This window comes from Podarcis melisellensis, assembly GCF_964234715.1.
Source record: "Podarcis melisellensis genome assembly, chromosome: 4".
Lineage (NCBI taxonomy): Eukaryota > Metazoa > Chordata > Lepidosauria > Squamata > Lacertidae > Podarcis > Podarcis melisellensis.
In genome coordinates, this window is record NC_138531.1 from 88258023 (window position 1) to 88284427 (window position 26405).

The 26405-nt window shown below is 47.5% G+C and overlaps 1 protein-coding gene across 2 annotated transcripts in view; it reads left to right on the forward strand.

Moving 5' to 3' along the window:
* Positions 1-2096: 2096 nt before the first annotated feature.
* The window catches only part of SMCO4 (single-pass membrane protein with coiled-coil domains 4), a 48601-nt gene continuing 24292 nt past the window's right edge, over positions 2097-26405 (forward strand). Inside the window, exon 1 of one of the 2 annotated variants that reach the window (XM_081910232.1) lies at positions 2097-2193. The gene's annotated coding sequence lies outside the window, so the exon portion shown is untranslated. Of the gene's footprint in view, positions 2194-2215; positions 2353-26405 lie in introns of those variants that run through there. The other variant, XM_081910233.1, reaches the window with a different exon arrangement.

Genomic DNA, 26405 nt, shown 5'->3' on the forward strand with positions numbered 1-26405 from the left:
CATTTTATTGAAAAAATTCAGTGAGAAATAAAAAAAGAAGAAAAAGAAAACAGATACATTACAAAATATGGGTATAGAAGTAATACTGTTATTCCAACTAATAAAAATCAGTAAAACGTTTTAAATTTTATAAATGCATTCCAAATATCATTGTATTTATCAACAAACAATCTGTGCCGAAAAGCAATCTGTCCATATGTTGTGAGAGCTGTCATATCCTATGCAGTGCTCAAAGGGGGGGGGCATAATATTATCTTTCCAATGAATCATAGAATCATAGAGCTGGATGACCCAAGGGTCATCTAGTCCAACCCCTTCAACACATCTTTTGCCCAATGCAGGGCTTAAATCCATGACCCTGAGCCACTATCAAACCCCATATAGTTGGTATGGGGTTTAAGATAACATTATCAATTGAAAATTTCAATCCCCTACCCCAGCAAGTAGTGTTTTTTTTTTTAGAAAATCTTTATTAATTTTCACATAGACAAATATACATAACATATAATACAAAATACAAAAGAATTGATGCTTTTGAATAATGGTGCTGGAGGAGTCCCATGGACTGCAAGAAGATCAAACCTATCTTCTGAATAAAATCAGCCCTGAGTGCTCACTGGAAGGACAGATCCTGAAGCTGAGGCTCCAATACTTTGGCCACCTCATGAGAAGAGAAGACTCCCTGGAAAAGGCCCTGATGTTGGGAAAGATGGAGGGCACAAGGAGAAGGGGACGACAGAGGACGAGATGGTTGGACAGTGTTCTCGAAGCTACCAACATGAGTTTGACCAAACTGCAGGAGGCAGTGGAAGACAGGAGTGCCTGGCGTGCTCAGGTCCATGGGGTCACAAAGAGTCGGAAACAGCTAAACGACTAAACAACAACAACAGTGGTACCTCGGGTTACAGATGCTTCAGGTTACAGACGCTTCAGGTTACAGACTCCACTAACCCAGAAATAGTACCTTGGGTTAAGAACTTTACCTCAGGATGAGAACAGAAATCACGCGCTGGCAGCACGAGGCCCCATTAGCTAAAGTGGTACCTCAGGTTAAGAACAGTTTCAGGTTAAGAATGGACCTCCAGAATGAATTAAGTTCTTAACCTGAGGTACCACTGTAGAAGCATGCCCATCACCTTGACTTTTGGGAAGAATGCTGGGATGTAAATAAAATAAATGTGAGGTACCAGCAAGAGAGGATACTTAAAGGTGACTTCTCTTCCCAGTAAGGTCTAACAAGCTCCCATTCTTCCCAGTTTTTGATTCATGTTGCACCTACTGGACACACCACTAAGACTGTGTTCATCTTACTTGGCTATGAGCGTTCGGCAAAGAAGATGAAGAAGCTCGTTTTATTACAGTGAGCATTTTATAAGCAATTTCTGTGGTTTTAACAGGCTTCCCCCCCCCCTTGGCTGGTTTTTAGTGCAGCTGTGGGTGGCTCTCCCCCCCGCAAAAAAAACCTCGCTATATTTTTTAATATGTTTATTACTAGTATATTTTTATTTGGATGTGCCATGCTGCTTTGATTGCTTGGGCAAAACGCGGGATATAAATAATTCGAAAGGAACAGAAGTATTTTTAGATCCCGCGTTTGATTTCCTCTGCTCACAGGTTCCTTTTTGAAGTTGGTTCTGTGTTCAAATGTGCGGGGTGGACTTCAAAAAACAAATAAATCTATTCCTCCGCTTTAACATTTCACGCGAAATGCCTTAATAAAGACCAGTGGGTGAGAGGAGACTAGAGATGGGTCAGGAATCTAAAAAAATCAAATCAAATCCCTGCGTGTTTCTTCTTCTTCATCATCATACCCCTCTGCCTAACACACCGCGATCGATCGCCTGCAAGTTTAAATCTTGGTGGGGAGCGCAAACGCGCTTTCCGCCGGAGGCTTTCCAGTAAAAGAGACTTGGCGATCGTGCGCTTGGAGCAACAAGGAAACCAGGAGGAGGCGAAGCTTGCCAGACCAGAGCAAGGCGGCAGCTCAACGCAGCGCTTGGCCAGGGGGCGCAGGCGGCGCTCGCTCGGCAGAGGGCGTCCCGCTTGCGGCTTCGAGCGGAGCCGGGAGGAGCCTCGTGCCTTGCGCGCTTGGGCCGGGGAGGAGCTGCGCCACCGCCGCCGCCGCTTGTGCCACGTCCATCGGGCTGAGCCGAGCCGGGAAGCGGCTGGAGCGCCCGCACGTGCGCGCCGGTGGTGAGTCCAGGCGGGGTGGCGGGGCGGCCAAGTTGCAGGAGCGCGGCGATCTCCGTTCTTCTCTCCTCCTCCAAAAATTTAAAAAGGAGCCAAAGACCCGCAGCCCCGATCGCTGCCTGCCCGGGACTTTCTTTCCCAGCTGTAGATTCCGCAGGCGGCGTAAGTCGTGGGCTGGGGGGGGGGGAGGAGCGCGTGTGCATGCTGGTTACTCACGAGTAGGAGCCGCCCCGAGCCCGGCAGGCCACTTTGCGCCCTGCGTAAAAACAACCCGATTGCAAGCCTCCCCAAAGCCTTTGCGCCGAAGGAGGGCCAAGTCCGGGCCCGGGGAGGAGGGTGGGGGGAAGAAAGCGCTGCCTGGGTTTGTAGCCCGAGACTGCGTGGCGCGCTTTACTCGAGAGTAGAAGGTCGTCTGAACTCGTGCATAGGGCGCGCGCGTGGGAGTTCACCCGGGTGTTTACTCGGCGGGGAGTTCCGCGGTGCCGGCGAAGGGGGGGGAGCCTTCCAAGAAAAGCGTGCGTTAGGTAGGATTGAAGCTCCTTTTTTTGGAGGGGGGGAGCCTAGGGGGAGCAGGAAAAGTGGCGCGAGGTTTCAAAACGCGTGGAAATCGGAGGGCAGAGAAAGAGTTGAGTGTGTTTGGGCGGGATGAGGCCTCTTTCGGGTTGCGAGGAAGGCGAGAGGCGGGAGTCCCGTTGGAAACTTTGCAAAGCAAAGGGAAGAGGCGTGTTTAAAGCTGGGAGGGGAGGTGGGTGGAGGGGAGGAGAGGGTTAAAAGGGGGTCGCGGATCAAATTGCTGCCCTGATCGCGACCCGGAGACTAGTCCCTCCCTCCAACCCCCCCCCCTTTAAGTCACTTTCCAGACGCGCAGCTGCTCGGCTTTGTAAGCGCCCTAGTAAGCGGATCTCCAAGAGACTAGTTGCTGTGTGGATCGAAATGGGGAGTCGTGCAGGCTGCAACTTCCTGCGCAACTTGGCCAGGACTTCCCCAGCCCGGATTGGGGGAGAGAGGAGGATCCGTACACGTAACGCCGCTTTGCTGCTGATCCAAGAAGGCGCCGTCCCTCTCTCCTTTTTCCCCCCGCCAGCGTGTTTTGGACTTTGCGCTGTTGCATGTCTGGGACGATTTTCCCGGTCCCTTTTAAAGGCTGCGTTTTGGGGGAGCGGAGATCAGGACTGCAGTTTGCTTAGGCAGGGGCGTCTCATGGATGTTTTCCTCGGATGTAAGCCCAGCTATCTTCAGCGACATATGTTACGCCTAGTCGCGTTGCAAATCCTAAACACCGTTAAGATTTAGTGCAGTTTTGGGGAGCAGAACTTGAAACAAGAGACTTGATGAATATAGCAGCGCTGCATGAGACTCTGGGAACTGTAGTTCTTTTAAAATCAAATTTAGCCTGGCCCTAAGAAATATGAGTAAAGGGGAAGAAGTCGTAGCGTAACAGCCCAATAAGTTGAGGTTAGTGGGACACCAAAGGCTGCTTTATCATTTTCGCTCCAGTAGCTGTGAAACTGGCGACTGCTTTTGATCTTTGGACACAGTGACATTCGTCAGGCACACATTTCTTTGGTTAATATTATGCTCAAAGTGTATGATTTTCTTTATTGCATTTATATCCTGCCCTTTCTTCCGAGGAGGTCAAGGGAATGCACATGGTTCCTACTGTTTTATCCAAGCAACAGCCCTGTGAGGTAGGCTCTGCTGGGAAAGAGCGACTGGTCTGAACTCTCGCAGTGAGCTTTGTGGTTTAGGATGCGATCCTATAGCAAAATCCACTGGCATGAGTGGGTTTGGGATTGAGCCAGGAAGTTCCTGGCACAGCTGGGCTTTATCTTCCCCCATCCCAGCTCAGCTTAAGCCAGCCCTGAAAAACGGGGGTGTTTGGGGATGTGAGGTGGTGGCAGGAACAGAGAGGGATCTTAGGCAGGATCTCACGCCACTTCATCTTGGTCACATGACCTGGCAACCCCGGCTACCTTTGAAGGTGACTCAGAAACTACAAGTAATCCAGAATACGGCTGCCAGACTGGTGACAGGGCGTGGCTGCTAGGACCGTATAATGCCAGTCCTGAAAGACCTATGCTGCCTGCCGGTACGTTTCTGAGCACAATTCAAAGCCTTTAAAGCCCTAAATGGCCTCAGTCCAGTATACCTGAAGGAATGTCGCCACCCCCATTGTTTGGCCTAGATACTGAGGTCCAGCTCCGAAGGCCTTCTGGTGGTTCCCTCCCTGCGAGAATTGAGGTTACAGGAAACTAGGCAGAGGGCCTTCTCGGTAGTGGCGCCCACCCTGTGAAATGCCCTCCCATCAGATGTCAAGGAAATAAACAACTATCTGCCCTCCCATCAGATGTCAAGGAAATAAACAACTATCTGACTTTTAGAAGACATCTGGAGGCAGCCCTGTTTAGGGAAGTTTTTAATGTTTGATGTTTAGTTGTGTTTTTATATTATGATGGAAACTATCCAGAGTGGCTGAGGCAACTCAGTCAGAGGTAGTAGTATTAGTAATAATAATAATAATAATTTTAAGTCGGCAGAAAAGGGCAGTGTTACTCAAACACTATTTTAAAGGATTGTTTTGCCTCTGCCAGGCTCTGCCACCCTAAAGCAAGCCCGTTGCTGAACAGAGTTTGGATCTGCCAGCTTAACTTTCACCAACTTGATTTACATCAACTTATTATGCGAAAGGTATTGTTCCCGTGGTGTGGATTTGAATTCGGGCATTGCCACCCTTTTTTGGCCCATGGGCACATTTGCACACCAGAGAATCTGTTGTGGATGCGCCCCACTTCTCTTGCACACCTAGACAGGCGCTGCAACCTGTTCTATTGCCTATGCAGTAATGTAATGCTACTTTCAAAACTTTCCTGGTCAACTGGTGGGGTGAGAGCGGGGGTACCAGGAGGGCATTAGGGATGGCCTTAGTGGGCACATAGGTGCTATGTTGGCAATAATAATAATAATAATAATAATAATAATAATAATAATAATAATAATTTATTATTTGTACCCTGCCCATCTGGCTGGGTTTCCCCAGCCACTCTGGGCGGCTTCCAACAAAGATTAAAAATACATTAAAATGTCACACATTAAACACTTCCCTGAACAGGACTGCCTTCAAATTTCTTCTAAATGTCAGGTAGTTGTTTATCTCTTTGACATCTGATGGGAGGGCGTTCCACAGGGTGGGTGCCTATACCAAGAAGGCCCTCTGCCTGGTTCCCTGTAACCTCACTTCTCTCAGGGAGGGAACTGCCAGAAGGCCCTCAGAGCTGGGCCTCACCATCCGGGCAGAACGATGGGGGTGAAGACGCTCCTTCAGGTATACTGGGCCGAGGCCATTTAGGGCTTCAAAGGTCAACACCAACACTTTGAATTGTGCTCGGAAACGTACTGGGAGCCAATGTAGAGAAGGCAACCCCTTCTCTGAGCATTGCCTCATTCTGGTTTGAAGGAGGGGAGCCTGCAGCAGGAAAAGAGAAGGAAATTTGTGCGTTCCCATTGACCTAAGAGTTATTTTTAACCTCCCGCCTGTGTTTTTGCACCAACGTTGTGTTTTTCAGTTGGGGAACCTGTATTGCATTGTGCTCGGGACTGGTTTCGTTTGGGGAGGTTGCAGCAGGCCCCCCCATCCCTCTTCGCACACCCATGATGGAAGTTCCACCTGCTTCCTCTCCCTATAGGCCAGGTGTGAGGAACCTTTGGCCTTCCAGGTGCTGCTGAACTACAACTCCCATCAGCCTCAGCTAAGCTTGACCAACCAAACAGTCAGGGATGGAGGGCGTATCACTTCCTTTTGCAACCGTGCTTTAAGCTTCCAATAAAACAAATGCAAGCTTCAAGGGGGGGGGGGGGAATCAGCACCTGGAAGGCCGAACGTTCTCCATCCTTTGCTGAAAGTGTGATGGGACGTTGCATCTCCAGGTCCCTGTTTTTCAGGCTGTGTGTGGGAAAGGTGTGGGAGGCAGGCAAAGAGAATGTAAACCTGGCACCGAATACTTTACAAAGCCTTAAGTACAGGCAGGGCTCTGAGCTGGCAGCAGGAAGGTAGCTGATGAGTAGGGGTTGTTTCAGAGATCTGGGAATGATTGGCCAAGGAGCCAATCTTTTCAACATCTGAAGGGCAGAAGGCAGAGCAGACTATTGCTTCCTGTTGTTTGAGAGGGCAGGGCCAGGATCAGACGGCTAGAAAGTCGTGTTTTTCAAGGTGAATTTGGGTTCCTGAAATTCGTTCTGATTGTGCAAATAAAATACAACAGATACAGTGGTACCTCGGGTTACATACGCTTCAGGTTACATACGCTTCAGGTTACACACTCTGCTAACCCAGAAATAGTGTTTTGGGTTAAGAACTTTGCTTCAAGATAAGAACAGAAATCATGCTGCGCAGCAGGAGGCCCCATTAGCTAAAGTGGTGCTTCAGGTTAAGAACAGTTTCAGGTTAAGTACAGACCTTCGGAACGAATTAAGTACTTAACCTGAGGTTGTTGTTGTTGTTGTTGTTTAGTCGTTTAGTCGTGTCCGACTCTTCGTGACCCCATGGACCAGAGAACGCCAGGCACCTCTGTCCTCCACTGCCTCCCGCAGTTTGGTCAAACTCATGCTGGTAACCTCGAAAACACTATCCAACCATCTCGTCCTCTGCCGTCCCCTTCTCCTTGTGCCCTCCATCTTTCCCAACATCAGGGTCTTCTCCAGGGAGTCTTCTCTTCTCATGAGGTGGCCAAAGTACTGGAGCCTCAGCTTTACAATCTGTCCTTCCAGTGAGCACTCAGGGTTGATTTCCTTCAGTATGGAGAGGTTTGATCTTCTTGCAGTCCATGGGACTCTCAAGAGTCTCCTCCAGCACCATAATTCAAAATAATTCATAATTCATAATTCAGGTTATAATTTGAATTATAACCTGAGGTACCACTGTAGAATTCTACAGGCTGTGTTGCTCTAGCCTGTGGAAACAGTCCGGGTCCAAGGATCTCCAGGCATACACCTCCAATGGTGGAGACGTCAGCCACCATACTGGGCATCCTCACTTGGTCGCAAGCAGCCGACAACCAGGTGCAAAGGACGCCTGTCACCGGGGGAATTACAATCGCTGCTCCAGATGTTTTGAACTTGCCGTGGCTGGTGCTGATGGGAACCGTAGTCCAAAACATCTGGAGGGTGCCACATTGCCGATGTTCTAGAGCTGATGATGTGGCCGTGGTGCCTTTAAGACCAGTGTGAGTCTAAGGTTCTTGGCTCCCTTGCCCTGGTTTTATTGGACGCTGGGCAGCTTGACAACAGCACGTTAACCATGATCCAGGATTTAATCAAACCCTCTTTTCTCACTTCCTTTTTTAATTTCAGTCATTCGGCTAGCACCCCGTGGGGCTCCGCATTAGGGAACGTGGGGAAAACAGTAGCCTCGGATTCTTGGCTGCCATCACTAACACAGATTAAAAACCCCACAATTTGCTAATGAGAATGTGTGTGTGGGGGGGGAGTGGGTAAATCTAAAAGGCAGGCAGGTACTCCCTCCCAAAGACATTTACCTGGCTGCTGAATCCAGCACCCATAGATATTTGGCAACCCGGGCAGCTGCACAGTTGGCCCATGTGGTTGGTTTCACTCTTTAAATATTGCGTATAAGGGGAACTCTGTTTCTTCTATACATTTATTGAAGCATTGTGATCCTAAGCAGCTAATTATGACCTGGAAGCGGAAGAGAATTTCACATACAGTGGTACCTCGGTTTGCAACCATTTTGGATTACAACTGCGTCAAACCCTGAAGTGTGTGTCCCCCTTTTTTTGGATTACAACCCATTTTTTTTTGGAGGCCCCATTGGCGAAAGCGCGCCTTGGGTTACAACCTGTTTTGGTTTACAACCGGACCTCCAGAACGGATTATGGTTATAAACCAAGGTATCACTGTACAGTGGTACCTCAGGTTAAGTATTTAATTCGTTCCGGAGGTCCGTACTTAACCTGAAACTGTTCTTAACCTGAAGCACCACTTTAGCTGATGGTGCCTCCTGCTGCCGCCGTGCTGCTGGAGCACGATTTCTGTTCTCATCCTGAAGCAAAGTTCTTAACCTGAAGCACTATTTCTGGGTTAGCAGAGTCTGTAACCTGAAGCGTATGTAACCTGAAGCGTATGTCACCCAAGGTACCACTGTAATTGCATTTTGAACATTGCAACGGAGTCAGATCATTGGCCCATTGTGCTCAGAGCTTCAGGGGTTTCCAAACATTTAAGGTTTGTGGGCACCACCCCCTTTGTTCACTTCTCCCCCCCCCAAAAAAAAACAGAGAAAATGTGTACGTGCTCCCTTTGCTTTTTCAAGAGCTCTGAGTATAAGATCCTGTAGAATTAACCTGAGCCTTGGAAAGCACATAGAGTTTTAAAAGGAAGTGGGAAAATGTCACTCTTCCAACTTCCTGTTTCAGCACTATGTAAATTTCAAGGGAGAAAAAAATGTAGACACCTCATGGCCAAGGGGGCAGTGAGTTCTTCCAGTTGCTTTGGACTACGCCTCTCATCAGGCCCACCCAGCATGGGGATTGTAGTCTAGAAAAGCAACCGGAAAGCCCCAGATTGGTGAAGATGTTGGAGAACTTCTAGATGTTGGAGAACATTGGTGGCAAAGCATTTTTCTTGCAAGCAGAAGGACCCAGGCTCATTCCTTAGCCTCTTCAGCTGTGGCTGGGAATGTCCCTCTGTCTGAAATCCAGAAGCGCCACTGCCAGTCAGTGTTGACAATACTGAACCAGATGGACTAAAGGTCCAACTCTTTCTAAGATAGCATCCAGACCCGTTGCTTAAGATGAGGTTGCTAATCTAGCAAGCGCACGTAGATCCACTCTTTAGCTGTTTGGCGGTACAGTTGCCATCGTCCGAAAATAGTTCTTAAGTGCTTTGAAGAGATTAAGCGGGGAGTACTTGGGAAAGAAAAAGAGAGCTCCATTGTTAGGCTTTAAGAATTAAATGTCCTAAACCGCCAGAATTGTTGTAATTGAAAAGGAAAAGGGGGGGGGGTCAGAAGGCTCATATTAACACAGCCAACTAAAGAATGTCGGGAGATTATTAAAAGGAGAACCCTAATAATTTGCAAGATAATCCGCTCTGAATGTGAGCAGTACAGCTTTGCTTAAGTTTCTAGGCACAGTTTGAAGGGGGCACAGATATTAATTGTTTATTGAGCCAAGTTTAATTTACAACTTTCCCTCCTTTTAAAAAATATTCCGAGTTTGACAGCTACCTGCACAAATGAAAAAAGAGCCCATCTTTTTTCTTTTTGTAAATTGCACACTTCCTTAATATTAACAGATCTTACCTACCTGCCCCAATAATACTTCAGTTGTGCAAAACCCCATTGCAAAACATCCGGCCTGTTGGGTGAACACGAGACCTTGTAGCTTTTAATGTCTAAAGGAGTGATATTGTCAGTAGCACCAATTCCATCTGTTGTTGGATGCTTCCTTTGAACTGGAGGTTGATACTATACGGGAGATTAAGTGTCTCTTGAACTCATAAACTTGAAAGATGTGGCTCAGTGCTTTAGATCTGAAAAGGAAATATGATTTGGTCCACTTGGGTTACATAGTGGTTTAGGATTTGACTTACACAACTTGCAGCCCATCAAGTTGAATGCAGCAGCTGTTTAGCGTTGACTGCCAGGTGTATGACAACACATGCACAGCCTGTGTAATAATAATAATAATAATAATAATAATAATATACATTATTTATATGCTTCTCATCTGACTGGGTTGCCCCAGCCACTCTGGGCTGCTCCCAACAAATTATAAAACCACAGTAAAACATCAGCCATTAAAAGCCTCCTGATACAGATGTCTACGGAAGGTCCTAATAATTGTTTATCTCCTTGGCCCAGAGGGCGTTCCACAGGGTGGGTGCCACTACCGAGAAGGCCCTCTGCCCGGTTCCCTGTAACCTCACTTCTCGCAGCGATGGAGCCGCCAGAAGGCTCCCGTAGGCTGGATTCAGTGTTGGAAATTAGCCTGGCACCTGGCTGTAGGCAACTTGCAACAGTCAAGATCCAAGGATCATGGTACGCATGAACATCCAGATGATGGAGATGTTGGGCGCCAGGTTGGAACTAATCCCATATCCTGTGGAATTCTGCCTGCGATGTTTTATCGGAATGAATTTCAGGAACCCAATTTTTTTTTTCTTTACTAGAAACAGGGAGTAGCTCTAACCAGCCTAGCCTTGTGCTTCTGTTGCCTTTGGACCGCAGTGTGTTACTGAAGCATCGGAGAGGGAAGGCGTAAGTGGAATGTGCCTGATCTACCCTCCCAGTCACTTAGTCGGGCGCTGCTTGTGTGTGCTTGGAAATGCAAGGACTGTTATTGTGGTGGAATGAGCAAAACAAGATGTGGGCTAAGCAATGTAATTACTTTTCCAAACACTCAAGGCCCCGGTTAGCTTGCTGGCGGGAACATACCTAGAAGTGTTTGTCATGCATCAGGCTCTGAGACGACGAAATGGGATCTTCTTGTCCCTAGATGAAAGAGGCATGCAAATGAGGTGCTGTGCTCAGGTAGACGCAATGAAGTGCAGTCTCCCCTTTGCTGTAGGCATCCCAGATAAGGACAATACCTGTGCTTCTGTAGTTGCCGTATTGGAGTTGCTGAGCTCATTCTTCTGGGCTCTGTATCTACAATAGGGCGGCAGGCGTTGCAGCAAAGAAGTGTGTTCAGCGTTAGAAACTCAGGTGTAGGTGCCCAATGGCTCCTTAAACCAGGGTTGCAGTCGCCAAAACAGAATGTCTAGTTGCAGTTTTGGGGCCAGACGGCTCAGAAGTCATATTTTTCAATACGACTTTTTGGTTCCTGACATTCGTTCTGATTGTGCAAATAAAATATCATGGGTAGAATTCGGCAGGATGTGCTGCTAGTGTGTGAAAACGGCCCAGATCCAAGCATCCCCAGGCAGGCAACTCGGGGCAGTGAAGATGTCAGGATTGCCTTGCACACCACCATTTGGTAGCCAAGCTCCAAACCCAAAGTCCTGTTCCGATGCATTTTGGCTTCCCTGTTGATGATACAGTGGTACCTCGGGTTAAGTACTTAATTCATTTCGGAGGTCCGTTTTTAACCTGAAACTGTTCTTAACCTGCAGCGCCACTTTAGCTAATGGGGCCTCCTGCTGCCTCCGCACCGCCGGAGCACGATTTCTATTCTCATCCTGAAGCAAAGTTCTTAATCTGAGGTAATATTTCTGGGTTAGCGGAGTCTGTAACCTGATGTGTCTGTAACCTGAAGTGTCTGTAACCCGAGGTACCACTGTATTGCTGATGCCTTTGCTCCTTTCCCTTCATGCCTCTTCTGGTTCTACGAGACCAGGTGGGAGGGGAGTTGGTTACAGCAGGAAGGGGAGACACCCTGTCTTCTTCACCAGCCGGACCCATCTCTGCCTCTTGGCCTCCCTCCTCTTCTGCTTCCTTTTCTACCTCTGATTCTGCACTTCCCTCTGCCACAGCCTCTTCCTGCTCACTAAACCCTGTTACCTCTTCAGCTCCTGACACCTCCACTCTCCAGCCTTCTCCCTCTGACCGCTCATCATCACCCCACCACCACTTCCCAGGATCTGAACCTTCTTCCTTGGAGGTTTCCCAGCTGGTTCCTCCCAACATAACTCTGTGTCCAGCCAGTCTTGAGACAGTCCTATCAGCAAACTCAGGTGGTGAGTGCCATTAAAACACGGGAACCATTTTCCAGGCTGAGGGCGGCATTCCCTTGTGGGCAACCTTCTAGAAGCCACTCCTTCTATCTGGGATGGTCGTCCTCTTCCACCGAGCGCGCAGCTTCGGGAGGGATGCACACGGAGCGGTGAGGGAGGAAGGACACACCCGCCTAGCCAGCCAGATCAGCCAAATCAACCCTGGTGATCAATGGGGTGACAGTTGTCGCATCCAGATCGCCCTCACATTACCTCACATGAGATCATTACCCCACTCTTACTTACCATCCCAGGCCGCCCATCTGAGGCCACATTGTTCTTTCTTTTATCAGATCAAAAGGATCAGACAACAGCAAAGGTTGCTAGGTTTATTGAGGGTGCAGTGAGATTAAGGGCCACTAAGGGACGCGGGTGGCGCTGTGGGTTAAACCACAGAGCCTAGGACTTGCAAATCAGAAGGTCGGCGGTTTGAATCCCCGTGACGGGGTTAGCTCCCATTGCTCGGTCCCTGCTCCTGCCAACCTAGCAGTTCGAAAGCACACCAGTGCAAGTAGATAAATGGGTACCGCTCCAGCGGGAAGGTAAACAATGTTTCCATGGGCTGCTCTGGTTCACCAGAAGCGGCTTAGTCATGCTGGCCATATGACCCGGAAGCTGTACGCCGGCTCCCTCCGCCAATAAAGCGAGATGAGCGCTGCAACCCCAGAGTCGGTCACGACTGGACCTAATGGTCAGGGCTCCCTTTACCTTTACTTTATCTGAACGACAACTTTGGTCATTTGATTGCCCTTTTTACCCACTGCTGTCTTTTTTATTTGTATATATTTTATTTGTATATATTGCTTGTTTTGTGTTGCTATGGCTGTTGGCTAATGCGAATAACGTTTCTCTCTCTATCTTCTAGAGGCTACATGTCAGAGGCGGGCATGGCCAGAGGCCATAGTGGGCAGGACAACAGGTGGGCCTCTTAGCTTTGTGCATCAGTTGAATCCCTGACTAAGGACAGTGGAACCCCTGCACAAGGACTTTTGCTTGTGCAATGGGGGCTTCCCCCCATCCTCCCCCTGCACCCCCCCCCCGAAATTAGTTCTGGAGAGGATGGTGGAGAAAAGCAGAGATCCAAACTTGAACAGTATTATCAAAGCATCAGTGACAGGGGCGAGTCTTCTGGGTCAAGGAAAGAGAGGTCTCTGAGATATCCGAAGCGGTTTGTGGCTACTGCTTCACTTTAGAACATAAGTAGAGTTCTGTGCTGGATCAGGCCAGTGGCCCACATTCTCCAGAATCCTGTTCTCACAGTGGCCAGGCAGGATCTTGGCGAAAGCAGGGCACACTCTCTGTTCAGATTTCTTGGCCTGTAGCCGCTGATAGACAAATCAAGCACGAGCCTCATGGCTTCCTCAAAAAACAAAACATCGAGACCAATGACCGTCGCTACCGTAGCAAATTAGATAAGTTAATTAAGACCAACTTGGCCCAGTTCTTCAGCACGGCTGCGTTTCAGCCATCTGCAGCTCGCCCGCATCTCCGCAGCCATCTGGTTAACACATTTTGTTAATCCTTAACTCCTCTCCCCTGCCTTCTGTTTAGCGTGGATTGTAAACTCTGAGTGGGGACTGTCCAGGATGCGGTGCCTAGCTCGTACGTGGGCAAAAGCGTCTGGCAACCCCCCCTCCCATGGGTCTCCCTATTTGTTTAGATTCAATCATTCCTCTCCGTGCAAGAACATTTCCCTCGGCACGTCACGGAGCTCCTCGCGTGCTGTTCTGGGATGCCGTGCCGAAACCAATTGTGCCGAGAGCTGTTGCGGTTGCCTGCAGCGCTGATGGCTTCCAGACTGGCTTGAGCTTATGAGTTATTTTGGAAATAAATTAGCCTCTCGATGGCTGTCATCATGCCTATAGCAAGAAGCGATCACAGGAGAGCCATCAGAATCTACGGGCAGAGGAAGGGGGACAAATGGCAAGTTTCCGGGCATTATATACTTTGGAAAGTCGTGGCTTCTCCCCTAGGAATGCTGGGAACTGTAGTTTAAGGGTGCCAAGAGTTGTCAGGGAGACCACCAACTGCATCTTGTGGCAGTGAGTGCCGTAGGTCCCCTATCCGTAATGTGAAAGTCATCCATTAAGTCCTGAGTCCATTGTCAACCAGCTTCAATGAGCGAACCAAATTTTTACGGTTAGAGAAGGGAGAAATAATTCCTGCGTTCATTGCCATTGTTAATCTTATAGATCTTTGCCATATCTCCTTTTGGACGCATTTCTCCCCCCACAAAAAAACCCTTAAAAGCTCACAGATGCTTTACAGTCTTTTCCTTAGGGAAGACGCTCCAATCTTTCTATCATTTTAGTTGCCCTTAGAACAACACCAGGAAGGTGCCTTATGCATTTTCAGACTATTGGCCCATCAAACTCCGTTCTGCACTGAGCCAAAGTCCGCAGTTCTTCTCTGCCCCCACCCCCCTTCTGCTAACAAACTTCATAGAACCAGCTGCATGGAATTATCAAATAAATCCTTAATCTGCAGGCTTAAAAAGTTTCTTTCTAAACGGATAAGATTATCAGAGACTGGCAGGGAGGAGGGATAAATTCTGTGGCAGGTTTAAGCAAAGTACACGGGGACTGTGTGTGCGGGTGCTTTTTGCAAAAAAGCCTTAAGGGAAATGCTTTAACATTTGTGGTGAGATCCCAAGCAACAAGGCTGGAAAACATCACAGCCTGAGACCTTGAATAGCCACCACCTGTTAATGTAAGTAGCTCTGGGATCTGTGGGCCAATGGTCTAACTTAAACTTAGGCAGAGCTGGTGCACATATTTTGTGCGCGTACAGACATACATCTTCTTCTTGGTAAGCCTACTGTGGATTTTTGCATATACCGAAGATTCATGCCTTGCAGGGGGTCAGACTAGATGACTCAAGGTATCCCTTCCAACTCTACAATTCTATGAAATCAGAAGTGCCCTTTCAGCTTTTGTGCTGCCCTGGCCTCAAGGAGGAAATTGGAAGCTTCCACTTCCTGCCGTTTAGGGTTTCATAAAAATATCGACGCACTGGAACATGTCCAGGAGAATTTGACATACTTGGTGATGAATTGGGGGATGGGAGTTCCATGAGGAGCACTGGGGATGTTTAGTCTGGTGAAGAGGTCAGAAGACAGTGTTTCTCATATATGTGAAAGCCTGGCTCAGAAGGTGGAGCAAGTCTTGTTTTCTGTCATGGTTAGGAACAGGGCTGGATTTAGGTTTGATGAGGCCCTATGCTACTGAAGATAATGGGGCCCTTTATATCTCCAGCTGTCCTTTGTCAACAACAAATTGTCACTGTTTTTTGTGTGGAATATATGCTATATGGTAATTTATGGACCTAATAGGTATCTAAAGCCATTTGCACATAATAAAATATGTATTTTCTCAAAGTAATTTGTTTTTTATCTTATATTTTGGAAATGTACATCCAGATTTTCCCCCCTTTAAATTTTTTGGGGGCCCCCAAGAGAGTGAGGCCCTAAGCTATAGCTTGTTTCGCTTATACAGTGGTACCTCGGGTTAAGTACTTAATTTGTTCCGGAGGTCCGTTCTTAACCTGAAACTGTTCTTAACCTGAGGTGCCACTTTGGTAATGGGGCCTCCCGCTGCTGCCGCGTTGCCGGAGCACGATATCTGTTCTCATCCTGAAGCAAAGTTCTTAACTTGAGGTACTATTTCTGGGTTAGCAGAGTCTGTAACCTGAAGCGTCTGTAACCTGAAGTGTCTGTAACCCGAGGTACCACTGTACATAAATCCAGCACTGGGTAGGAACCAAACCAGCAAGTTCAAATGACAAGAACTCTCTGATTGCATGAGTTGCTCAATAAGAGTGTACTGCCTCTGTAAGCAGCAGACTATTCTTGTTTAGATTTTTTAAAGCAGATTCTGGGTGGCTGTCAGCAGGCACCAGGCATATTTTGCACCTGTCTTTCGACTATAATGGTACCTCTACTTATGAGCACCTCTGGTTACGTATCCTTCGGGATACGCATGTGGCAAACCCGGAAGTATTTTTCCAGGTTTCGCCGCATGCACAGAACAGGCACCTCCAGTTGCAAAAACCTTGGGATCCGACTGGAGCTCCAGAACGGATCCTGTCTGCAACTGGAGGTACCACTGTACTTGTGACCAAGTGAATATGTTGCTCCAGACATCACCACCATTTGGTGGCGCATGCCTAGGGATCATTGGATCTGGACTGTTTTCACACACTAATACCCCCATCCTGTAGAAATCTATCAGTTCTGTTTTACCTGCCCAATCGGGATGAATTTCTCGAACCAAAATGTGTTTTCTGTGCATGCTCAGCAGGAGCAGTGACCATTAAGAAAAAGAGGTCAGAATAGGCCAATCTATATGTGGACTGTCCCTGGGTGAAGTGACTTTTCTTCTTTAAGTTCTCAGAGCTCTTAACCTAGCTCAAGGTTATCATCTGAACCAGCCAGATGTTTCACTAAGAATCAATCACAGTCGTTCCAGCATTTGAAAAACAAAACTTTCAAGCCAACTAGCCCCAAAATGGCAACTAGACCAGGAGTAGGCAACCTAAGGCACTGGTTGATGATCTCCGGCGGGCTAGGGACAAAGGTGAGAGCTGTTTCCTAGTTCTGCTGGATCTCTCAGCGGCGTTTGATACCATCGACCATAACATCCTTCTGGACCGTCTTGAGGGGCTGGGAGCTGGGGGCACTGTCATACAGTGGTTCCGCTCCTTCCTCCTGGGCCGTGTTCAGAAAGTGGTGTTGGGGGATGAGTGTTCAGACCCCTGGGCTCTCACTTGTGGGGTGCCTCAGGGTTCTGTCTTCTCCCCCATGCTTTTCAACATCTACATGCAGCCTCTGGGAGAGATCATCAGGGGGTTTGGGCTGGGTGACCATCAATATGCAGATGATACCCAGATCTACCTCTCTTTTAAATCAGAACCAGTGAGGGCGGTGAAGGTCCTGTGTGAGTGTCTGGAGGTGGGTGGAGGATGGATGGCGGCTAACAGATTGAGGTTGAATCCTGACAAGACAGAAGTACTGTTTTGGGGGGACAGGAGGCGGGCAGGTGTGGAGGATTCCCTGGTCCTGAATGGGGTAACTGTGCCCCTGAAGGACCAGGTGCGCAGCCTGGGAGTCATTTTGGACTCACAGCTGTCCATGGAGGCACAGGTCAAATCTGTGTCCAGGGCAGCTGTTTACCAGCTCCATCTGGTACGTAGGCTGAGACCCTATCTGCCTGCGGACTGTCTCGCCAGAGTGGTGCATGCTCTGGTTATCTCCCGCTTGGACTACTGCAATGCACTCTACGTGGGGCTACCTTTGAAGGTGACTCGGAAACTACAACTAATCCAGCAGACTGGTGACTGGGGGCGGCCGCCGAGACCATATAACACCAGTCTTGAAAGACCTACATTGGCTCCCAGTACGTTTCCGAGCACAATTCAAAGTGTTGGTGCTGACCTTTAAAGCCCTAAACGGCCTCGGTCCAGTATACCTGAAGGAGCGTCTCCACTCCCATCATTCTGCCCGGACGCTGAGGTCCAGCGCCGAGGGCCTTCTGGCGGTTCCCTCATTGCGAGAAGCAAAGCTACAGGGAACCAGGCAGAGGGCCTTCTCGGTAGTGCGCCCGCCCTGTGGAACGCCCTTCCACAGATGTCAAAGCGATAAACAACTACCTGACATTCAGAAGACATCTTAAGGCAGCCCTGTTCAGGGAAGTTTTTAATGTGTGATATTTTACTGTATTTTTGGTTTCTATGGAAGCCGCCCAGAGTGGCTGGGGAGGCCCAGCCAGATGGGCGGGGTATAAATAAATTATTATTATTATTATTATTATTATTATTATTATTATTATTATTATTTTAAGGCCCATGGGCCACAAGCGGCCCATGTGAGTCATTTAACCAGCCCACGACTCACCTCCACGGTGCCAGAAATCGCATCTGCGCAGACGCCGGAAATCGCGGCCGCACGTGCGAAATCCAGCCTACAGAGGGTTCTCCGCTGGAGTGAACCGGCCCAGGCAAGGTAAACCTTGCCGACCCTGAACTAGACATTCCGTTTTGGCAACTATAACCTTGGTTGAAGAAACCATTTGGCACCTAGCTCCTATATCTTGAGTTTCTAATACTGGCTGTCAGTCAGGGATTCTACAACATGGATTTCCTACGTGATCAGGGAATCCAGCGTCATAAGTCTGTGGTCAATTGAATGCAGAAGTGAAAGCCTCTGAACTCTTTGTGCACTGAGGGGACAGCCAGACACAGGCAGAGACCTCGGATGATATAGGTAGTCAGTAGCTTTTGGTTTAAGTGTTAGACATATTTAAAGAACATATTGTCTCGTGATATTACGGAATTGAATAAATCAGCCGTTTTGAGTCACAAGTAAATAAAATATGTAGCTTGTATTCACCCGGGATGTCTCCTAGCAAACCTGCTTGACTCTTAAATGTCTAATTTCTTCATTTGCAGTACAAATTTGATGTACTGCGTTTTTTCCTTCTGAGAAAATGGCTATAGAGAGCCCAGCCCCTCACCATATCTCCCACGACAGTATAACTTCCCTGAGAACATTGGATACAAATTCAATAAATAATAATATTAATAATGAAAGCTTGAAATGTGGACTATTATTTCACCATTGTGGGGAGGGCTGTGACCAGCTGACCGGTGCGCCTGATCATAGAATTGTAGCGTTGCCAGGGACCCCAAGGGCCATCTAGTCCAAACCCCCCACAATATAGGAATCTCCTGTCCAAAATGGGACTCGAACCCACAACCCGGAGATGAAGAGTCTCCTGCTCTATTGACTGAGCTATCCAGGCACAGCGTAATCAGTATGCATGGTTTGCCTCTAAGGACATGACATGCAAGTTTGAAAAAAAGTTGCGTGAGCTTGAGAAGGTCCCTTATACCCCTGGTCCAACCTAGCTCAGTTTGAGGGCATCTCTCCATGGATATTGACAGAGGACTTCCCCACTTCTCCCATCTGAGCTCCTTTCAACTCATGGTATGAGTGATACGAACCTGAGACCTCTTGCATGCAAACCAGGTGTTTTACCACCAAGCTACATTCACCTCCTTGCCCGAGATCCTTCTGAAATATCTTGAATGCCTCTTGAGCTTTTCTTTCAGTGTGGATTAAATTGTTTCCCCGCTCAGTTTTATTCTAAAATTCCATTTTCCACCCACTAATTGTATTTCCACCCCCTCACTCCCCACCTTGGTTTCATGTTAAGTTGTCCCCCTTTCCCCAAGTGCTGCCTATTAGCAAGCCTTGCTCAATTTTTTTTGAAATGGCTAATCTCACGGTTTCTGCAGCTCCCGCCCAGCGTAGACTCTCCCCGTCTTAATTTTGTTTAGACTTCGATTTTAGACTTCGATTTCTTGCCTTTCATCTCCTTTATATATATATATTTCGACCCTCCCTCCCACTTTCAACTTTCATCCTCTCCCAGGGAAGGCACTTGTACCTCTTTGCTTTTACTGAAACTCATTTGCATTCTTGAGACTCATTGTTTATGGCAGAAGACTAGTAATTTCCGAATAAAGCGTTCCCTTTTCTCTCTCTCCCGACACCTCGCGCCCTCCAAAGGCTTTGCTCAAATTTTCCTCTGTTTGCACAAAGAAATCGCAAAGAATAAAGAGCGGTACTAGATTTTATTTATCTTATTTTCAAAAGGATACGGAGAAGGAGAAGCGGTCTTCCGCCTCAATCAATGTGCTGGGAGCTTTGTCACTGGGAAAGTAGGAATGCAATAACTCTCAGTCTGCCTTCTCCCCAAATGATTTGATAGGGGTGGGAGCAGTGCAGGAATATCCCCCCCCCCCCAGTTTTGGCTTCCGTGTTTTCATCCTGAGTTTGGGTTTGGAGAGTGGTGAAACTTTTGGTTTGGTGAGTGGTAAAATTTGGGATAATTGATGTAACCGCGTCTTTCCCTATTTTGAAGTCAATACAGTGGTACCTCGGGTTACAGACGCTTCAGGTTACAGATGCTTCAGGTTACAGACTCTGCTAACCCAGAAATAGTACCTCAGGTTAAGAACTTTGCTTCAGGATGAGAACAGAAATTGTGCGGCGGCGGCAGGAGGCCCCATTAGCTAAAGTGGTGCTTCAGGTTAAGAACAGTTTCAACTTAAGTATGGACCTCCGGAATGAATTAAGTACTTCACCCGAGGTACCACTGTAGTTGTTGACTTTGGCCTCATATTTCACATGTTTGCAATGTGTGTATGGAAAAAGTGGAGTTATTACTATATTGTTGTTGTCGTTTAGTCGTGTCCGACTCTTTATGACCCCATGGACCAGAGCACGCCAGGCACTCCTGTCTTTCACGGCCTCCTGCAGTTTGGTCAAACTCATGCTGGTAGCTTCGAGAACACTGTCCAACCATCTCATCCTCTGTCGTCCCCTTCTCCTTGTGCCCTCAATCTTTTCCAACATCAGGGTCTTTTCCAGGGAGTCTCCTCTTCTCATGGGGTGGCCAAAGTATTGGAGCCTCAGCTTCAGGATCTGTCTGATTTCCTTCAGAATGGATACGTTTGAAATCTTCTTGCAGTCCATGGGACTCTCAAGAGTCTCCTCCAGCACCAGAATTCAAAAGCATCCATTCCTCGGCGATCAGCCTTCTTTATGGTCCAGCTCTCACTTCCATACATCACTACTGGGAAAACCATAGCTTTAACTATACGGACCTTGGTCGGCAAGGTGATGTCTCAGCTGCTCTCTGACAAAGGGATTGGGCTGGTATATAGTAATATAATACAGTGGTACCTCGGGTTACATACGTTTCAGGTTACAGACGCTTAAGGTTACAGACTCTGCTAACCCAGAAATATTACCTCAGGTGAAGAACTTTGCTTCAGGATGAGAATAGAAACCGTGCTCCGGCGGCGTAGCAGCAGGAGGCCCCATTAGCTAAAGTGGTGCTTCAGGTTAAGAACAGTTTCAGGTTAAGTACGGACCTCCGGAACGAATTAAGTACTTAACCTGAGGTACCACTGTATATTACTATATACCAGCCCAATCTCTTTGTCAGAGAGCAGCTGTGTGCTTCTCAGCCCTTTCCAGTTCCTCCTCACCGGGGGAATTTAGAGGAGCAGAATGCAATTACCGGTGTTGAATTGTAGGCAATCGTTGATCAATAGGTATTTTCCTTATAATCAGTCAGATTCTCTTGTTTGCCTTAGTCTTGTGTGGCTCAGTCAGTGCAGGGCAATCAAATTGCAATCTTGCTAACTCCACTGTCTGTGCCACTCGCTGTCCGTGCTGTTGGGTTATCAAGTATTTTGGAGAAAGTAGTGCTAACTTTAACATCTTCAAGTGCCTAAGGTGAGAAAAGATGTGTTTTGCTGGGCTGATTCATACCCTAGTTGCTCGTGTGCAAGCATGATGCAGAGGTGCATGTTTCTGAATGTGCGGCAGTTGTGCTTCTGGCATTAGGGATTTCTGGCGCATGGCCACAAGCCTGCTTGAGAGGCACACTTCCTCTTACAGTCATACCCCGGGTTACAGATGCTTAAGGTTGCGTTTTTTCGGCTTACGGACCGCCGAAACATGGAAGTACCAGAATGGGTTACTTCTGGGTTTTGTCGGTCGCACATGCACAGAAGCACTAAATTGCGCTTTGTGCACGTGCAGAAGCACTGAATCGCAATCAGCGTGCGCGCAGATGCGCAGCTGCGGGTTGTGGATGTGCATCCTGCGTGGATCACGTTCACAACCCAAGCATCCACTGTAGTTGGATATTTTCTGGTGTGGAATGTACCTGTATGAATAAAGTGGACATTTCTGCTGCTCTAAAAGTACAGATTCATACTTGTGGCAGAGTGGCCATGTTTGTACAGCACAATAAACCAGGGTTGCTGGCTAACCATGGTTTTCTGGTTATGAGCAAACATACAGGCAGTGTCAGAAGCTGGGATAGAAAAGCGAGGAGCCAAATGGCTCCTGAGACCTGGGTTGTGGGCACCAAAACAGAATATCTAGTTGCCAATTTTGGGGGGAAGTTGGCAAAACATTTTTTATTTATTATTTTGATAAGCATGAACCAATACAAAATTAACCCAAGTGACAAATTGTTCATATCACATTTTAAACAGAATTTGTTAACACATGTTTAATTTGGTGTTTGCAATTTAAAAAAATCGTACCGTACTTCAGTTTTCAAAACACTCTTTCTCTTTATTCTTAAACTCCTTAACATATTGTATATCCTTAACATATACAGTGGTACCTCGGGTTACATACGCTTCATGTTACATACACTTCAGGTTACATACACTTCAGGTTACAGACTCAGCTAACCCAGAAATAGCACCTCGGGTTAAGAACTTTGCTTCAGGATGAGAACAGAAATCGTGCTCCGGCGGCGCAGCGGCAGCAGGAGGCCCCATTAGCTAAAGTGGTGCTTCAGGTTAAGAACGGTTTCAGGTTAAGTACGGACCTCCAGAACGAATTAAGTACTTAACCTGAGATACCACTGAAGCTTCAGAGCACATACATTTCAGTAATCCTTGAGTGACAGCCAGGTGCAAAAAAATGGCACCCTGACTTTCGGAGGTTCTCACCAATGGAGAATCTTTAGGCGTGAAATGCGCCTGGCGCCCTGCTAATTTCGAACCCTGCCTACTGGTGGACCCTGCTTGGCTCTTCCTGTGGAACAAGTGGAATAAACTGACAGTGGATAGCTCACTGAGTGGAGCATGAGACTCTTAATCCCAGGGTTGTGGGTTTGAACCCCACATTGGGCAAAAAGATTCCTGCAGTGCAGGGGGTTGGACTAGATGACCCTGGTGGTCTCTCCCAACTCTACAGTTCTGTGATTCTATGCAGGAAGCCACAATTAAAGTTGGTTTCCTTTGACGTCTGAGCCTAGGATAGTTGTTTGTTGCTCCCTTTAAAAAAAACCAGGATCGCTACCCAGCCTTATACCATGCTAGTTCACAACAAATGATGATAAACCCTAGTTTATTGTGGTCTGTGAACATGGCAGTGTCTGTCTCTCCATGAAACGGATGCCAGTTGCAAATACAATATTAGACAAACTTGCTAGCCTCCAATTAAAATATTTTTAGTAATTAATGTTTCTCAGGTGATTACCCCTTTGCTGTTGTCCCTGGATTTTTGCACCTATTTCAAGAAAAGCATTCTACATTTAAACCACACTAACAGTGTAGGGAGGCAAAATAAAATTAACATGGGGGTGCTTCTTTTGAAAGCTTCATTTACAGATTACAAGCTGAATTAATACGCCAAATTAGATCACTCATTAGGGCATGGGAACATTATCCAATATAAATGGAAAATTATCCAATGCAAATTGCCCTAATTTGCAGAGAAGATTTTCAATTTGATTTTTGATTTTGATTTGAAAACCCATATCATTTCCTGCCACCCTAGAAACTTGCACAGGTTATTTCAAGGGTCAGCAAACTTACTGCGCCTCGGGCCGGTGTTTCCGGCGCCGATCGCGCGGAGGGCGGGTAGCGCGTGCCCATACGTGTACGCACACGCTATTTCTGGCGCACTTCTGGGTTGGCGGAGCACCGGAAATAGCATGTGCGCATGTGCACAGGCCTCCTCCGACTCCGATGTGCAACGGAAATAATGCTTGCGCATGCACACAAGCTATTTCCGTTGCTCCTCCAACCTGGAAGTGGGCAGCTGCGCAGTGCAGCGCTGGTAAGAGCGGGTGGCGGCAGCGGGCGGCGGGGGTTGCAGCAGGCCGGATAAACGAGTCCCTCGGGCCTTATCCTGCCCGTGGGCCTTAGTTTGGGGACCCCACATTCTAAGAAATGTGGACTATGGCATCTTTCTAGCAAGAGAATCCCAGGCAGCCAGTGATCTGCGGAAGCTGTGAAATTGATGCTTAGGAAATGGAAATATTTCTCTTTCAGCTATCATACCTAAGGTCACAGCCACCCCATACTTTTAAAACTCAGTTATGCCACTTTTAACAGTCACGGGGTGGGATTTGCCTAGCCACCCCCCATCATTGTAAATTCTGCGCAAGGACTTCTGCTTGTGCAATGTGACTTCCCCCTTCTCCTTTGCATGTGGCCCTTGCACCCCTGAAATTGGCTTGGCGGGGTCGGGGGGACCTCCAGAACAGCATGTGGGGGAAGGAGAAGGGACTCAAGCACAAGAACACTCCCTGCTTCTGAGGTTTGCAGCAACTTGTAACAGAACCTTAAAGTCGGCTGGGGTTGGCCACCTGTGTAGCAGCTTCAGGAAAGGTGTTACATGTGTGTGAATGGAAAATTTAAAAAATCCTTCCAGTAGCACCTTAGAGACCAACTAAGTTAGTTATTGGTATGAGCTTTCGTGGTATCCGAAGAAGTGTGCATGCACACGAAAGCTCATACCAATAACAAACGTAGTTGGTCTCTAAGGTGCTACTGAAGGTGTTCTCTAAGGTGCTGGAGGAGAATCCTGAGAGTCCCATGGACTGCAAGAAGAACAAACCTATCCATGGACTGCAAGAAGAACAAACCTATCCATTCTTAAGGAAATCAGCCCTGAGTGCTCACTGGAAGGACAGATCCTGAAGCTGAGGCTCCAATACTTTGGCCGCCTCATGAGAAGAGAAGACTCCCTGGAAAAGACCCTGATGTTGGGAAAGATTGAGGGCACAAGGAGAAGGGGACGACAGAGGATGAGATGGTTGGACAGTGTTCTCAAAGCTACCAGTATGAGTTTGACCAAATTGTGGAAGACAGTGGAAGACAGAAGTGCCTGGCGTGCTCTGGTCCATGGGGTCACGAAGAGTCGGACACGACTAAACGACTAAACAACACACAACGTGCTACTGGAAGGAATTTTTTTATTTTGTTTTGACTAGGCAGACCAACACGGCTATCTATCTACCTGTGTGTGAATGGGTCAAAGAACCATAGAATTATAGAACTGGAAGGGGACCGGAGGGTCATCTAGTCCAACCCTTAGCAATCTTTTTGCCCAGCGTGGGGTTGGAACCCACGACCCTAAGATTGAGAGCCTTGTGCTCTACCAACTGAGCTGTTCTGCAGTAAGTGGCCCCGCTGTGGTATTCTGTCCTGGTTGCCGTTCCCAAACCAAATCAACAAGGGCAGCTTCACACAGAGATCATTTGTGTTGAATGATCTGTGGCTTTTCGTGTAAGAACACTAGATTGAGAGAAACACTTTCTCTGGGAGAAAAAGTGGCCTTTGGTCCTGCCGGGCACAAGCTTGAGCGGTCAAGTGATAACTTGCGCAATGGGTTTCAGATCATTTGGAGACTCCGTTCAGCTGTTATCAACCTTCCATTCAGCCAAAACTCTATGAGTTTAGTGCAGAAATAAAGGAGGGGAGACGGTGTTGTCTGTTGTATTACGAGGACACAGCTGGGTGAATCGCTAGAAGATGAAACTCTCAAAGTTTGACCAGCGCTTGCTACCGAGAGAACATTGTTTCTTCAGCTGCAATGAGCCTTGAAATACCAATTGCCTAGTAAAATGAAATAAAGAGGTAGAATTCGTATCGTAGACAAAATAAGAAACACTTGAACGCCGGCTACTTTTTAAATAAGATTTGTGAAGAGGATTTGTGGCTTGATCAAACATTTATATGGAGTGTTCATTAACTACTTCTTATTTAAAGAATGCGGGGTGGGGTACAAAAGCACGAATAAAAAGTAATCCTGCCCCCCTTCGCAGCATATTAATGTAATTTAAAACCAGCAAATAACTTTTAACAAAGTGCAAGAAGACAAAAGCAAATTAAAAATGCCAAAAAAACAACCCTTAAAGCAGGCATGCTCAAAATCTATTATGGGGGCCTAATCTGGCCCTCTGGCCGGTTTGATCTGGCCCCTGTGGCAGTTTATTTATTGGGCTTACCGGTAAATCCCCAAAAAAGCTCAAGAAGTTCAATCCTAAAAAAAGGTCAACCTTGGTCAGCCCTCACGTATGTTCACTTCATCAAATCTTCAAATCTGGCCCTCTTTGGGAAAAGTTTAGGCACCCCTGCCTTAAAGTGAAAAATCGGGCAAACAACTAAGGGCAGTTTTCAACTAAATTATTGCATTAGTAGGGCGAGTACTAACACTAGTGCAAGAGGATTTCCCCCTCCAAAGAATCATGGGAACTGTAGTTTCCCCCTCACGGAGCTACAATTCCCAGCACCCTTTACAAACGGCAGTTCCCAGGATTCTTTGCAGGAAAGCTACACACTTTAAGTGCATGGGTGCACATGCAGCTGTGGGTTGCTAATCTGGAGCAACAGCTAAAAGACTGCTGTTTCCTTCATTCTGGCAAGGCCAGCCTTAACAGTGGCTTGAATGAGGCGCCTCAGGCGGCGAATGCAGGAGGGGAGAAGCACAGGTGAGGGGTTGGTGTGTATGTGTCACATAGCGTGCCCCACAAGCAGAAGGTGTTATCTTGCCGCCAGTGTTGAAGTAAGGTCCAGCTGTCCGTTCGGTTTGCTCCAGATAGTTGGGCGTTGGTATCTTTCGCCTCAGGTATCAAAATGCCTTGGACCAGCCCTGTTCCGTTTAG